Source organism: Pectinophora gossypiella, chromosome 29 (assembly GCF_024362695.1).
Source record: "Pectinophora gossypiella chromosome 29, ilPecGoss1.1, whole genome shotgun sequence".
NCBI lineage: Eukaryota > Metazoa > Arthropoda > Insecta > Lepidoptera > Gelechiidae > Pectinophora > Pectinophora gossypiella.
In genome coordinates, this window is record NC_065432.1 from 2,455,315 (window position 1) to 2,472,309 (window position 16,995).

Here is a 16,995-nt window from a genome sequence, read left to right on the forward strand (position 1 = left end):
GTGTTTAAATAGGGATAATCGATATCACGTAGTTTTCAAGATCTGTGTCCGGTTAATGATAATAGGCTCGCCTTCTATTCATGGGACTTGAAGAGGACTTGAACATAGCTGGCTGGACTGGGTGTTGTACAGTCATGAGCAATATAATGTATCCACTTTAGGACGCTGTCGCACTAACATATTTGACATTTAGTGAGACTTAAAGTTCAATTTGTTAAAAAAGTTAATGTGACATGGTACCAAAGTGTATACATATTAATGCTCGTGACCGTACTATACACCTCTGCCTACCCCTTCGGGGATGCAGGCGTGATGCTATGTTCACATGTGGCCTATTTTGGCAAGTTTTCCCTTCAGACTGGAATTTTAATTTAAAAATGTGTAAGTATCAATTTTATAGTTCCTTATTTTGCTATTTATTTCTATTTTCAATTACGATTTAAAAGATTTATTTATGTTACTATTACAATAATAACGATACAATGGTTACGATATTAGAAAACTTAATTTAAAAAAGAAGTTTTGCAAAAGTCATTTCACTAAATTGGAAACTACCCCAGTCACTAGGTATTTAAAAAATAATGCAAAAACATGCATGCTAATAATTTAATTATTTGGCTACGATTTCCGTGCCTGGGGATTTCGAATTAAAAAATAGAAAGTTGGCGAAAAAGCAGTGAAAGCGGTATAAAATCCATTGTAACGGCGCGGCCCAGCGAAAGCAAGTACGCATGCGCATATTCCGCGCCATTTTTGAACGATAGACGTTTTGTAATCTGCGGTAGTGTCACGCTATTAAGAAACAGTATAATAACTTCTATTTTACATGAAGATATAAAACTAGAAAAGTTATTTTTTATTTCTTATATCCAATAAGAAAAAAGGAAGACATTTTATCGCATCTGACAAAAGAGAAATACCTATATTACTGAATTAAGTATTAACTTATGGAAATTACAAAGTAAAGAAACCTACTGAAGGCTAGGCAGTATGGTCTTATGATCTTCCTGTCCCTTATATGGGGCAAAGAAAAAAAAGTAGTCAGGTAATTCGTACATGAACCATGTCAGGGCCTGTGATGGCGCATGGCGGCTCAATAGGGTATTTGATTAGGTCAAAGATAAATTATAAAATGCTAATCTAGAAATAGAAGCAAGTCTTTTCCTATTTTTCTTTTTGGCTTGTTATTGAAATTTTATTATAAATTAAGTTCATGTGCTCAGCGGTGAAGGCTACACGTGAGGAAACCCACATTCCCGAGAAATGCATTTTCGGAGGTATGTGACCTAACCTGTATTGGGCTGGTTTTCCCTTCGCGGGTTGAAAGGCCAGACAGGCAGTCGCTTCTGTAAAAAACCGGACCTGTCAAATCTTCAGGTTAGGTAAGCGGACCCTGTGAACAACAGGATAATACTAAGGGAGTTCTAAATTAAGTAACAATAAGTACTGACTTGACTTTTGACTGTTTTTACTAAGACGTCACAGAACAGTATTTCCAACCAAAATTTTCGTTTTGACGTTTCGTAAAAAGTAACTCATTTGACTAACTTGTCAAATAGCCTGTTAGCCTTTAGGAAATCGGTCTTGGGAATAAAATCTAATCTAGACCAGAGTTTATTTTATTTTAAACCAGACTGCATAGTAACGTAACATATGGTCCTTCAAGGAGGCATCTTAATATAGAACTGTGAGCCTGCAATACCTTTAAAAGCAAGCCAATGTCACAAGAGTTGCAGGTTTCTAATACGTTCAGATTCGTATATATCAGAATCAGAATCATTTATTCAACGTAATTATCATGGATAAACTTGTTGAAGGTCAATGTAACATTTTTGAATTTACGTCATTTCGCAAGGTGTTATGGCTGAGGAGAAGAAATGACAAGAAACTGCAACAGCAACACATCTTTTAAATCAATGAGGGTACATTACAAGTTATTTAATAACTGGAGGAACACATTTAATACCAGACATTTTTATCATTTAGGTAATCATTAATCTTATAATAGGCTTTTTTACATAAAGTAAGCTTCACGTGAGCTTTAAATTTGTTCTCTGACAAATTTAAAATATTATCTGGTATTTTATTGTAAAAACGTATACATAACCCCAAAAAAGATGAATTTAATTTACTTAATCTAGAATTTTGAACAACAATTTTATTTTTATTCCTTGTATTGTAAGTATGCCTTTCACAGTTTCTCGGAAGGAGAGATACATTTTTACGCACATACATAATGTTTTCATAAATATATTGACTTGCGACCGTCAGTATATTTATTTCTTTAAACAGCTCCCTTAAAGAGTCCCGACAACGCAGATTATAAATAGCGCGAACTGCCCTTTTTTGAATAATGAAAATAGTTTCTACATCAGCGGCTCGACCCCACAATAAAATACCGTAAGACATTATGCTGTGGAAGTAGCTGAAGTAGACAAGTCTAGCAGTGGGTACATCTGTGAGTTGTCGGATTCTTCTGACGGCATATGCTGCTGAACTTAGCTTGCCCGCTAGTGATACAATATGTGGGCCCCATTGAAGTTTTGAATCTACAGTAATTCCTAAGAAAACGGTGTGTTCAACAAAATCTAGTTTCTCGTCGTTAATTTTAATGTTATTATTTGCTTTCTTTACGTTTGGTAGAACAAATTTAATACACTTCGTTTTCTTAGCATTTAGAACTAGATTATTTACTGTAAACCAGCTTAGAACCTGCGACACAGCGCTGTTTGCTTCGTCAAGTTCCTCTAACTTTCTATCGATTTTAAATATAAGAGAAGTGTCATCCGCGAACAGTACAATGTCAGCTTGGTTCTGTACTACATAAGGTAAATCATTTATGTACACTAAAAAAAGGAATGGCCCCAAAATGGATCCTTGAGGAACTCCCATTTGAACATGAGAGCCCGAAGAAGTCGTACTATTGATTTGTACCTTTTGTATCCTATCACCTAGATATGAATTTAACAAACTGAGAGCTCCATTATTTAATCCATAGTGCCTCAATTTCAAAAGCAAGGTCTCGTGATCCACGCAGTCGAATGCCTTAGACAAGTCACAGAATACTCCTACGGCATTCTGCGACTTCTCCCAAGCATCGAAAATGTGTCGAACAAATGTGACACTCGCGTCTGTTGTAGACCGACCCTTAGTAAAACCAAACTGCTGGCTGTGAAGTAAGTTATTTAAATTAAAATGACATAGCAGTTGGTCGAGAATAATTTTCTCGAAAATTTTACTAAGTACTGGTAGAATAGAAACCGGTCTATAATTCGTGGGGTCTGATTTTGTGCCCGATTTAAAAAGAGGTATAACTTTACTGATTTTCATTAAATTTGGAAAAGTGCTATTTTCAACACTCATATTAAAAATGTAAGCTAGATATGGTGCTAAGATATCAATAACAGAGCTCATCAATTTGACAGACAATCCCCATAAATCTTTCGAGGTTTTAAGTTTCAGCTGTTTGAATATTTTAAGAATACTACTCGGATCAACGCGTTTAAAATCAAATAATTCAGTGCAAGCAGTAACATTACTTTTCAACAATATATCAGCTTGAACAGGAGAGGACCTGAGAGATTCTGTAGTTTTTACAGGGATGTTCGTAAAGAATTTATCAAAAACTTCAGCTACATCTTTATCTTGTTTAACTAACCCAGTGCCCGATTCTATATTATATTCTAATTCACGCGGTTTCGAAGCCTTTGTTTCGCTATTTATTACTTGCCAAACTGCCTTTATTTTATTATCCGCGGTCTTTATTTTACTACTAATATGCATCTGTTTGGCTGTATAACACACTCTTCGAAATATTTTAGAATAATTTTTGACGTAGCTTTTAAAACTATCAGTGTGTGTATACGTTTTTTCCTCATATAAAGAATAAAGAGTATTTCTACTTTTGCGAATGCCTACGGTAGCCCAGTCACTGAACTTGAATGATTGACTGTTGGTAACTACCTTTTGAGGAAAATTATTTTCAAATTCTTTATGGATAATAGTAAAGAAATCCCTGTAAAGTTGTACATTAATGACTGTTTGTATACATACAAACAGTCATTAATGTATAATATATTATGTTACTACATACAGTGCTTCTATTTCGTTAATGTCCCTCAGCATTCATCGCTTTTCCGAATACAAACAAATGCTAATTTCCAACATCAATAGGCTAGTTTTCAACTAATCAAATCAGTTACTTTTTACTATACGTCAAAACACGGAATTTCGTCATACAGAAACGTGAGAATGTTGGACTTATGTTTAAGTGTTTAAGTTCCATGTGATACGAGAGCATAGCCATTAACCGGGCACAAATTCTGGAAACCATATCAATTGTATATGATCCGAACATGAATTCAAATTCAAAAATCGAATTCAGTAGTGGTGGTAGTGGGAATTAATGTAATTACGTAAAATCCTTGACTAATACCTTTCTTAGTAACAACTGTGAATAAGTACTTCAGTTAACGCCGTCAAAAAAGGAAGAGGTTATTGCTGATTCTAAGATTAGATATTACATCTTTCGTCTCTTTTACTCCAATAGAGATAAACAGAGACGACTGGTGTCTATAATTGTCTTACTAGTCGTCCTTACGTCTATAACTAGAGGAAACTCATCAAGGTTACTTTAGGTAGGTACACTTTGTAATAAAATTACTTCAATTTTATACGAACATTCAGTACTTATTAAGTATAATTCTATGTTGTTTAATTACTTCGTTATTATATTATACGCGCTATAAAAGTCAACACTCATGACAAAATTAACACTCTTGTGTTTACCTCACGTCACTCGAGTTTTTGACAAAATGGCAACATTGAATAAAATTTATATCGTGTGGCAAGGATTTGTTACGAGGATACGTCCCGTTTCATGCAGTATTTTAATCTTACCCTTGAGTTTAAAATTATGTTCTGCATTCGCATCTTGGCAACATTATTGCATTACTTATAAATGTCTTAATTTTTCATTGCGAAAAACGGAATTTTCCAAGTTTGTACAGTATGTTTGGGTATTGAGGTGAAAGTATTTAAGATACCTTTTTAATGAGATCAAAAAAATAAACGTTTTATTTTTGACGTACCCTATTTATTTTTTAAATGGCGATTTTTTGGTTTTTATTTTTGGCTAGGTAAGTAGGCGCTTGGCTTGGGAAAATGGGGAATTATGGTGCTTAGCGCGAAAGGGACGAGAAGTTAGAGAAATAAAATAATTTTTATTATTATTTTTCGCACTAACGGTTTACATACAGCTTAGTATGAGAGGCGAGACACTCTAATTGGGTCGTGTACAGATTTAAGATAAATTATGAAATTCTGACTAAATAAAGACAGATCTAAATCTAACGAAATTGATTTATTTTTATCTATTTAACTTATTTATGAATTTTAATTAAGAAAAACTTAATAATAAGTCTGTCATTTTATCACGTTTTTCTATGACGTCACAGTGTGCTTTTACATACAAAATCTAAGATAGTAATTTCGGGTTTCAAATTCAAATTCATTTATTCGTCAACATAGGTAAAAGGATTTAAAACATAACAGATTATTAAATTACAAATAAAATTAATAAATAAAAAAAGTGTTTTGACGTTTAATAAAAAGTAACTGATTTGACTAGTTCGAAACTAACCTATTTTGCTACGTTTTAAGGGGATACTTTCCATAGACGAACATACCATAGATTACAAAGCCACGCAAATCATTTCGCATTCTAGTAGATACTATTAATATTTTAAACTGCGGAAAATATTGCAGTTCAGTTTAAGTGTTAGAGAAATATTTTAAGGTCAATGCCGTATATAAAGTGAGGCCTCTCTTCCGTATGCAAGGAAAATGCACTTTATAAATGTTAGTTGTTTATAAAGATTTGCCCAGGGATACGGGTGAAGACCTCAACGGTTGCAGAGGCGGAGTACGGTCACGAGCATTAATATGTATACACTTTGGTACCATGTCACATTAACTTTTTTGACAAATTGAACTGTAAGTCTCACTAAGTGTCAAATATGTTAGTGCGACAGAGTCCTAAAGTGGGTACATTATATTGCTCATGACTGTACGGCAATGCAGGACGGAAGGGACGAGTCACAGGGACTGTAACCTGGAACCTGAGAGCAGCAGTAACTGTCAGTACTATTCAGTGGCGGAGTAAAAATATAACTGAACAAACATAACTGAAAAAAAAACTAACCAAAAACAAAAAAGAAATATAACTGAATATAACTTTGTGAATAATTCAAGATTTTCAAGTGACCTGTTGGTATTATTGATACGTGCAAGAAAGGACAAAAAAAAAACTCGCGTTAAAGTAAATATTTACGGGAAGCTCCCAAGCTCCCCGTAAATATTTACTTTAACTTGTGTTTATTATTTGTTGTTATAGCGGAAACAGAAATACATAATTTGTGAACATTTCAACTGTCTAGCTAGCGCGGTTCTTGAGATACAGCCTGTTGACAGACGGACGGACGGACAGACAGCGAAGTCTTAGTAATAGGGTCCTTTTACCCTTTGGGTACGGAACCCTAAAAAATCATCAAGATCTTCTTCTATCGTGTGGGTTGTGAGGTGGATTACCAATCTCATCAACCCTGATGTCAGGGTTACTATTGAGCCGCCAAAGGCCCCTGACATGAGTCATGTAACGACTACCTACATACATCAGTAAGTAGTAACCGGGACCAACGGCTTAACGTGCCTTACTTTCGGACAATCAGGTGATCAGTGTGTAACGTCCTAACCAAACTAGGGATCTAGGGATTTTGTGATCGTCAAGATAATTATCACTTTGTATTTCGTTAAACCCGACTTCCTTCTACACTACACCTACGTGCTAAATTAATGAACTTTATGTCAATGCACTTGGTACTATGACTTATTGCATGTGGGCGTAAACGCAGAGGTCGCTAGTGCTGTTTAGTGTTACGTTTTGGAGCTGCTACTTTGTAACTGTTATTTTAATTAGGTTACCTAAAAAAATCAAATTAAAAATCAAAAATATTTATTCATAGTATGCGTTTTTTGAACGTCAAAATTTAAATTACATATTATGTAACTGGTTGTAAAACTACTACCACATCGGAAGCTGTATCGCTGAGGGAAAGACGTCGCCAGAAAACCTCCCAGCACAGGGCCCTACTCCTGCTGCTTCATGTTTTTTTTTTATAATTCTAGTTTGTATTACATATAAACTTAAATACAATGGTACCTTTCCAAACTTTTTCTTCTATGCCGTGACAGAGCTTGTGGCAGACCTTATCGTTCTAATATTGGCTTATACATAATATAGTGAGAAACAGTGTGATAAGACAGAGATGTGGTGTAAAAGACGATATAGTGACTAGGATTGAGAAGGGAATGTTAGGTTGGTTTGGACACGTTGAGCGGATGAAGGATAATAGAATTGCAAAAGCGGTATATAAAGCGAAAGTTGCTGGTAGGGCTGGCAGAGGAAGACCGAGAAGGACTTACGATGATCAAATTGGAGATGTCCTTAGAAAAGGTTCAATACGATCTACTCTGAACCGGCGTGCGTGTATGAAGCGATTGATGAATGTGGAGGAAGCAAGAGAAGTGTGTCAGGATCGAAGCAAATGGAATTCTATAGTCTCTGCTTACCCCAGTGGGAAATAGGCGTGAGTTTATGTATGTATGTACATAATATAGTCATGAAAAATGTGCCTCCTAAACACTGCATATCATCTGGAAAACTGTTTAGGCAACCATATGTTAGTTAAAACCTGTATGACGGGCGTCACCTCTGTACATGAACTAATTGTGAGATAGGGCATGAAGGAAACGATTATTATTTCTTTACCTTTGTTTATTTTAAACGTTTTATATAATTTAGTATATTTTCCCCTTTAAAAGCAACCGTCCGCCATTTCCCTGTCATTCCGCAATCCTGTCTTCTCTCTCGCTCACTCCTCGCTCTCTCTTTCACACACCTTTGCGTTACGTTTCATTCAGCCTACCATTTCTAAACTATAAATAAAGTATTTATGTCACTTTCTGTGTACAATTACTTTCGTAACTATTATTTTGTACTATTACGTACCTAGTATGTAGCTGTTTTTGCGTAGGCTGGATAGATTGTGAATATGAATCAATGCTATAAGCCATTACCGTTAACTTAAATAATAAATGTGCGTAATATCTACTATTTATCTAATGATTTAGTTCTTTTGTTTCTTCTTGTTTAGTGACTTGTGTCTGGAATAAGGCTGGTTTAAAACCATTTACACCAATCCGTTTAAAACTAAAAAAGCCGTTTAAAACCAAAATCCACAATTTTTTTTTTCGGTATAAAACGTCAGCTGTTGATGACTATGTTTTTCTTAATTATAACTACATTTTGTTACTGCACTTGGTCGACGATTTCCCTCATTCAGCGCTTATCGCTATCGACCCACTAGGGTCGATTCATTCTTTCAAATATTTTTCCTCTCAGACGACGCCCTGAGCCGAGGTTCGCGCCCAACTGGGCACCCTCAGGCCTGTTGTCTTAAACGTTGTACCGGGTGAGAGCTTTCAGCGCTCCCCATTTGTCCGGCCAAGTAGTTAATGCCATCTGCAGCAAATCTAAGTCACGTCAAAAAAAAAAGTTCTAACAAACTTTTTAATTTTGATGCGATCAGCAAAGGACTGGAACTGTCTGGCGTCGTTTGTTTTTCCAACTCGTTATAATCAGAGAGACTTCAAAGCTAGAGTGAATAGGCATTTGCTAGGTAAGCGTGATTCACCCTAGATCACATGGTCACTTACTATCAGGTGAGATTGTGGTCAAACGCGAGCCTATATTATTAAAAAAAAACATACTTATTCACTGCCAGTATCTTTTTACGTTCCCCTCTCTAAAGTTTTAATTTAAGAATAAAGTCAAAAAATATAATTTTCAGAAAATTGTCACACGCATTCTTTTTTTTTTTTGGCACAGGCTAATAATAATGTGCTTCATCTTTGATGTCGAAACTTGTTTTTTTTTGTCAACATTTCATATCACAATGTTGACATTGACAAAAACATTTTATTGTACTAAAATTCACGCCCACGCATAAACTCACGCCCGTAATTACAATTTTGGCTAATTTTAAAACGATCAAGCTAAAATAAGATATATTTTAAAGTTCTTAGTTTTATTACTTCAGTTTTTATCATTAATTTATTTACTTTCATATTTAAGTACTTTCCGGCAAATGGTCTAGTAACCGAAGCCGCAATAAAAAAAAATAGTTTATTACAATCTGTGTTCTGTAGATTAGGCTGTATGGCTGTGTTCCATTGCCTTTTGGAGAAAATGAAAATACTACAATCGGTGTTGTATTTTTCTTATAATATTATGATTACTTAATAACATAATATTTCTAGATCGTTCGATATAATGCCGATGTGTCACTGTATTGTAAGAAATCTTGCAAAACAATAACAAAGGAACTGACTCATCACATAAACCAACTGGTGATGTGTTAGGTCACTCACCGTAACGCGAATGAGATCTTGTATGGCTTTATAAACGAGGCGCCATACATTCATCGTACATACGTCATACATAAACAATATAAACATCTCCTCAACTCTGATGTCAGGGTTGTTATTGAGCCGCCAAAGGCCCCTGACATGGCTCATGTAACGGCTACTTACCTAATTCCCATAGCGGTAGGCATAGACCACGAAATTCGACATTTATAACTGCCTACCTATATTTAAAAAAAATATATTACTTAATTAATTATTCGTTTTCTTTTCATGTTCTCTCTTGTGTTAGGTGAGGTTCATTGCCTGACTAAACCTATATATTTTCCATCGCGCAGGGTTGGCTGGAAGAGATCTCTTTTAGATATAAGCCCGCCTTTTGTTTGTTATGTGTACAATAAAGAATATATTACGTTAAGGAATTGCTCCTATGTTCGTATTAGTAATTAAAATTATTTCTCCAAAATAACCTCAAAATTAGTTTCGCGCGCAAAAGTAAACACGTTTTAAATTTTTACTTTTTCAGGCGCGCTAATATTAGTCGTTACATCAAACAGTCAATGTCTTCAGGGCAACGACTCTACTCCCGAACGTTCGCAAGGACGTTCTATTTTCAAAAATCGATACGCTTTAGTTTTTTTTTTTACGTCTTTACCGGGAAATAGTGGCAACGTGACATAATACGTATTAACTTCTACGAACATAACGCGTAAGTAATCCTTAATGGGGTAGGCAGAGACACAAACATCACTTACCTACTTACTACTTACCTTAGGTGATTTTTTTTTGACGTGACTTATTGTAGATTTGCCGCAGATGGCATTAAGTACTTGGCCGGACAAATGGGGAGCGCTGAAGGAGGGGTCGATATCGGGGTTCTGAAGTGTTTGGTGTCGCGAGCTGATTGGCTCTATGGCTAGAGTAATCGGGTTGTCGAGGTGAAATAGGCTCGTGTACTAGGTTTAAGATAAATTATGAAATTGTGATTATTAAATAAAGACAGATATAAAATTAACAAAATACTTTCATAATAAATCCGACACTACTACTCCACCAACCCGCAGTGGAGCAGCGTGGTGGAGTATGCTCCATACCCCCTCCGGTTGATTGAGGGGAGGCCTGTGCCCAGCAGTGGGACGTATATAGGCAGTTTATGTTACCACGTTTTTCTATGACGTCACAGTGTGCTTTTTTTCATACGTACAAATTCCATAGTAATTTCGTGTTTTGACGTTTAGTAAAAAGTAACTGATTTGACTAGTTCGAAACTAGGCTATTCTGGTCAAATTTTTGGCAATCTCATAGTAAAAAGTAATTAAAAAATCAGAAACTACAGCCACTGTTGTTACGAAGTTCTATGATGGAAATGATGAACAAGTTTAGTTAGTGGTTTAATGCTCCATGGAGGAAATGAGGATAGAAAACTGTCTTTTTCTCCAACCAGGGGGGTTAAAATGGCCACATCGAAGCAATTCGTCTAAGAAAGCAATATTGCAATTTGACATTTGCGCATATAAAAGTAAGTGCGCAATGCAAACAAATGTCAAATAGCAATATTGCTTTCTCAGATGAATTGCTTCGATGTGGCCATTTTAACCATCCATGTGTCGCTATTGAGTGTTGTTAAATTTTGACAGTTCCCCATATTATTTGAGTAAACAAACATTTCCTTTTCGGCGGATAAGAAAATTACAGGTATAACTTAAAATAAAATTAGATGGTATGTACAGTCATGAGCAATATAATGTACCCACTTTAGGACTCTGTCGCACTAACATATTTGACATTTAGTGAGACTTACAGTTCAATTTGTCAAAAAAGTTTAATGTGACATAGTACCAAAGTGTATCATATTAATGCTCGTGACCGTACTGGAGTCAGCCCCAGTGTCCGAGCATAAAAAAATATATCATCATCATCAGCCCATTAACGTCCCCACTGCTGGGGCACGGGCCTTCCCTATGGATGGATAGGGAGATCGGGCCTTAAACCATCACGCGGGCCCAGTGCGGATTGATGATTATTAACGACTGCTAATGCATCCGGGACCAACGGCTTAACGTGCCACCCATCCTATGACCGGCCTTTGCGAAAGTTGCTTAACTTCAACAACGCAGACCGAGCGCGTTTACCGCTGCGCCACCGAGCTCCTCAAAAAAAAAAAGATATAATAAAGCCTAAATCTAGACTCAGACGGTACGTCTAACGGACTAGTCGATATATTGAAGAGAAATCACTCGTAAAAGAGAGACAGCAATTAGCAAAGAGCCAATGACAGAAAGAGAGAAAAAGAGACGTGATATATTGGTGATCGGATATGTTTAAACTGTCTGAGATAAAAATAGGTGTTACCGGGGAGGCGGAGCCCTAAGGTTCAACTAGCAATATATACAATTAACCCACGCCCATTCCCCACTGGGGTAAGCAGAGACCGTGGAATTCCATTTGTTTCGATCCTGACACACTTCTCTTAGAGTTAATGAGAAACCCAAACACATTTTTGAGACTGAAGAGGAAAGCGCCACAAGATTTAATCAAGTAACCATTTAGGATGGGACAATGGTTCAATGCCTTGCAAGCCTGATAGTATGGAGAATCAAAAATATTGCTGAATGTCCTTGATGACAGATTGCATTAAAAAGAGTAATAAAAAAAAATGTCTTATAAGAAGAGGAATCTACATCTAGGTAATGTAAAAGCGCAATAGACATTATTTTTAGCCTGTCTAGCTGCGTTGCAGCTCAGAATAGCAGTGTAACTCGTGTAGCACCCAGCACGTGTTTTTAAATCGTGACATAATTAAAATGTAACGCATATGAGCTTCGCGGCCACTAGTGAAGTACCATTCCCTGAAATGTTCCGAATGTTGACAGCATGTGGGAATGTTGACAGCCTCCGTGGTCTAGTGGTAAGAGCGTCAGGCTCACGATCTGGAGGTCCGGGTTCGATTCCCGATGGGGACATGGTCGAAATCACTTTGTGAGACTGTCCTTTGTTTGGTGAGGACTTTTCAGGCTTGAATCACCTGATTGTCTGAAAAAGTAAGATGATTCCGTGCTTCAGAGGGCACGTTAAGCTGTTGGTCCCGGCTATTAGCCGTAAAAACACCTTCACCAACCCGCAGTGGAGCAGCGTGGTGGAGTATGCTCCATATCCCCTCCGGTTGATTGAGGGGAGGCCTGTGCCCAGCAGTGGGACGTATATAGGCTGTTTACGGAAATGTTCCTGTTGGAAACACTCTTTAATATTAAGGTTACAGCCTTTATTTTTCAAATTGTTCTTTCTTGTGCTCCGGTGCTGCCTAAAGACTAGGTAATAGAGCTCATGGTATAAGAAGACCCGGTATGCTCAATCCTATGACAAGTCGCCATTACTAGCCCTTTGATGACGTAAGTGTTACCATTAATTTTTTATCTCCAACATTATATTATACACTTGACACTCAGAGAAACGTGATACAAAAACGCGAAAAAGAAAATTTTTGTATGGACATACATACATACATAAACTCACGCCTATTTCCCACCGGGGTAAGCAGAGACTATAGAATTCCATTTGCTTCGATCCTGACACACTTCTCTTGCTTCCTCAACATTCATCAATCGCTTCATACACGCACGCCGGTTCAGAGTAGATCGTATTGAACCTTTTCTAAGGACATCTCCAATTTGGTCATCGTAAGTCCTTCTCGGTCTTCCTCTGCCAGCCCTACCATCAACTTTCGCTTTATATACCGCTTTTGCAATTCTATTATCCTTCATCTGCTCTACGTGTCCTCTCTCTCTCTCTCTCCTTGGCATTTATTATTCCCATCTGATGGTGGGGTCTGCCTTCTTCGTACTTCTCTTCCACTTCGCTCTATCGGACGTGTCGTTCTCGGAGACATTGCACAGGTCCTTTTTGACCACATCCGCCCATCTTGTTTTTGGCCGTCCTCTTGGTCTAAGCCCTGGTATGTTTAGATTGGCTGTAACGTTACCCACATAATCTGGAGGTCTTCTTTTTACGTGCCCAAACCAACGGAGCCTGCTCTCTTGTAGCTTTTCGGAGATGTCGCGTACGCCGCTCCGCATCCGCTCTACGTGTCCAAACCAACCTAACATTCCCTTCTCAATCCAATTCAATCAATCAATGGAACTTGTATGAATTTAGAGTAATTAGTGTAAAATACATAGTCCAAGTTCCATACCTCTTTCTTCTATTCCGTGATCGAAAGTAAGGATGGAAACTTGACTATGTCACGCATACACAAGATACACATGGTATAAGAAGACCAGGTATGCTCAATCCTATGACAAGTCGCCATTGCTAGCCCATTGATGACGTAAGTGTTACCATTAAATTGTTATCTCCAACATTCCAAGAACTAAATTTCATTATTGAAAATTAATTGAATTACTGACTATGTATTTAATTACTATTACTCGTCACATATATGTATAAAAATCATTAAAATTGTAAGTAAATCTTTTACTAGAAGTTCATCATATCCAGCTTACGACATCGTATCAACAGTGGCTGCAAGTTGTCTTTAATTACTTGTGGCTCTGCCCACCCCATTAGGGATTACGGGCGTGAGTTTATGTATGTATGTAGAAGTTCAAAATTTCCTTGCAATGTAAATATGAAAACATTGCTATAATACCTATAAGAACATTGCAGACCAAATCACCTGATTGTCGGAAAAAGTAAGATGATTCCGTTCTTCAGAGGGCACATTAAACCATTGGTCCCAGGTGTTAGCCATAAAACAGCTCTACCAACCCGCATAGGAGCATTGCTGTGGAGTATGCTCCATACACCCTCTGGTTAAGGGGAGGCCTGTGCCCAGCAGTGGCACAATATAGGCTGGTTATGTTATGTATAACCACAAGTATAAAAAAGTTGGTACACATTTGCCTTTATTGGAAAGTCATGTGTGTAATAATAAAATAATAAAAAATATAATAATATGAAATAATATGATAATGGCCCCGATTCCTGCAGACATCACCTAATTTTATCTTAAGCTATACCCATCATTTTCTTATCGACCAAAAAGAAAAGGGATGGATGGTTGACAACTGTTAACTTCAAAATGAATTAAAAACCATCTTATACGTTAAGATCATGTCATGACATTGAAATAAATTAAGAGTGGAATCTTAAACAAAAAGTTTGTCTTTTAAGTAATTATCTATACACTAAAAACAAAGAAACATTATGATAATTAAAACAGATTTAGAGTCAAAAGTTACAGCTACGGATCATAAGATCATTTAAACATCATGTACAGTAAATACAAAATAAATATTGTTTTTAAATATGCCTACCTATGTACCTTGCATTTAAAAACACGTTTTCAAGTTATTTAATATGATTTTCCTCATAATATAATTACAAAGTTCATAACGAGTAAAAGATACAGATATAATATGAAAAATATCTAACTTTGTCTACATTTGTTAGGACAAGTCAATACTCTTTGGTCAATACCGGAATCTGATAAGAAATGATAACGATAAAAGACCTAAAGTTTTGTTTGTAATTGTACTATGGGCACAAAAAAACACCCAATGCTAACTCTTTTTAATAACGTTTTCAATTCAAAGGCAAAGGGTTTTCATACTTCCTAAAAAAATAAGTAAAAAGAGGTATTTTTAGGTTGCATTTCAACAGCTTAGAATGCAGGTTATTATTTTGCACGTTTCTCGCAGTTTTCACGCATCGCTGCAGTACCAAAGGCCAAGATTCGCTCAGTTACCTTCAATAACGGAAGATATCCAATAAAAAGAGGTAAAAGCACTAAGAAAAACACGGTTCACTGTTTTTCGCTATACAGTTTTTTCACACACTAATTAGCACTGAAATCCAAACACGATTGTTCCAGCAGACCGCTGATGAGTCGTATTCACTGTCCCGACGTTTTTCTCTCGGCAGAATGGTATCTTACAATTAAAATTAAACTTTTCTTTGCAATTATTCAAGTTATCACACAACATACGATAGCGGATCCGTTTTGTGACTGACTTCGGATCGAAGTGATGAAACGAACACGTCATGCTGACAATCACAGCGGGACAGCGCTATACTATAAAACGAGATGCAACTTATAAACGTCACAATTATTGTTAAAAAAGGTACACAGCGACATCTGTCAGGGAGTAGCTAAACTATGATGTAATTATATAAAATCGTGGAGTTCATAGTACACCTACTAGACGTAAGATGTCGGTAACTATATATCGCCTCAAAATTATTTTGTACATTGACTCGACTGAGTCATCAAATCATCATCGTATTTTACGTCAAGTCCAAGAATAAAAAATATCATGGACATGTTTTTTATACTTGACTGCTAGTTGGTACTGCGAATTGTGGTATTCTGATTTCGCATGCGGTAGGTACCTACCTATTAATGTAATATCACAATATTTTTTTACACCACTTAGGTAAATTACGTATTCCTTCCTACCTACTTATTTTTTTTGTACATAGACAGGCAGATAGGTAGGTAGGTATGTTTGTAATTTAGTAGGTATAATGAGTTATATTGTTTCCTAGAACGCAGTTTCCGCTTTGCGCTCTAATGCTTTAGCTACAAATGCTACAATACAATGGTGCTAATTCCTGTAGACACCATCTAATTTTATTTTGTTATACCTGTCATTTTCTTATCCGCCAAAAAGGAAAGGGACGAGTAATCGACAGGCATATATGGAACACACGTCAATTTAGGCAGAAATCTAAAACAGCCTTCTAAAAATTTACATCGGCCAATAACCCGACAGAATTAAGTAGATAGCACACGTTAAACGGGTTGCATACCAGCGAGTTAGGTACCTATTTGATTCACTCGGGTTATTATTTTAACATTAACAGCTGTCTATCACCCGTCCCTATGCTTTTCGGCGGATAAGAAAGAGACAGGTATAACTTAAAATAAAATTGGGATGTGTCTGCAGGAATCGGCGCCATTAAAAATCTCAAATAGTCTGAAAAACATATACCTAACTTTGGAAAACTAGTCAACAATTAAATCACAAGGAAATAAGGAATTAGTTAAGCACCATAATGACCATCTCTTCATGTGATCTGCTGCACTACTGAGCACCAGTAACTACCTAGGGAACCTAAGTAGGTACCTACCCACTTATTAAAACTACGCTACAGTACCTACTTATGTAACTAGTTACACGTTTACAATACGTGGGTAACAAGATTGTTTTCCTTGTACCAGAATCAGAATCAGAATCATTTATTCAACGTAATTATCATGGATAAACTTGTTGAAGGTCAATGTAACATTTCTGAATTTACGTCATTTCGCAAGGTGTTATGGCTGAGGAGAAGAAATGACAAGAAACTGCAACAGCAACACATCTTTTAAATCAATGAGGGTACATTACAAGTTATTTAATAACTAGAGGAACACATTCAATACCAGACATTTTTATCATTTAGGTAATCATTAATCTTATAATAGGCTTTTTTACATAAAGTAAGCTTCACATGAGCTTTAAATTTGTTCTC

At 36.4% G+C, this 16,995-nt stretch overlaps 1 protein-coding gene across 4 annotated transcripts in view; it reads right to left on the reverse strand.

Annotated features, from left to right (window-relative positions):
- The window catches only part of LOC126379371 (nuclear factor erythroid 2-related factor 2-like), a 128,143-nt gene extending 112,649 nt beyond the window's left edge, over nucleotides 1–15,494 (reverse strand). For all 4 annotated transcript variants that reach the window (XM_050028103.1, XM_050028102.1, XM_050028101.1 and 1 more), the window contains exon 1: nucleotides 15,227–15,494. The gene's annotated coding sequence lies outside the window, so the exon portion shown is untranslated. The remainder of the gene's footprint in view (nucleotides 1–15,226) is intronic.
- Between the last annotated feature and the right edge of the window lie 1,501 nt (nucleotides 15,495–16,995).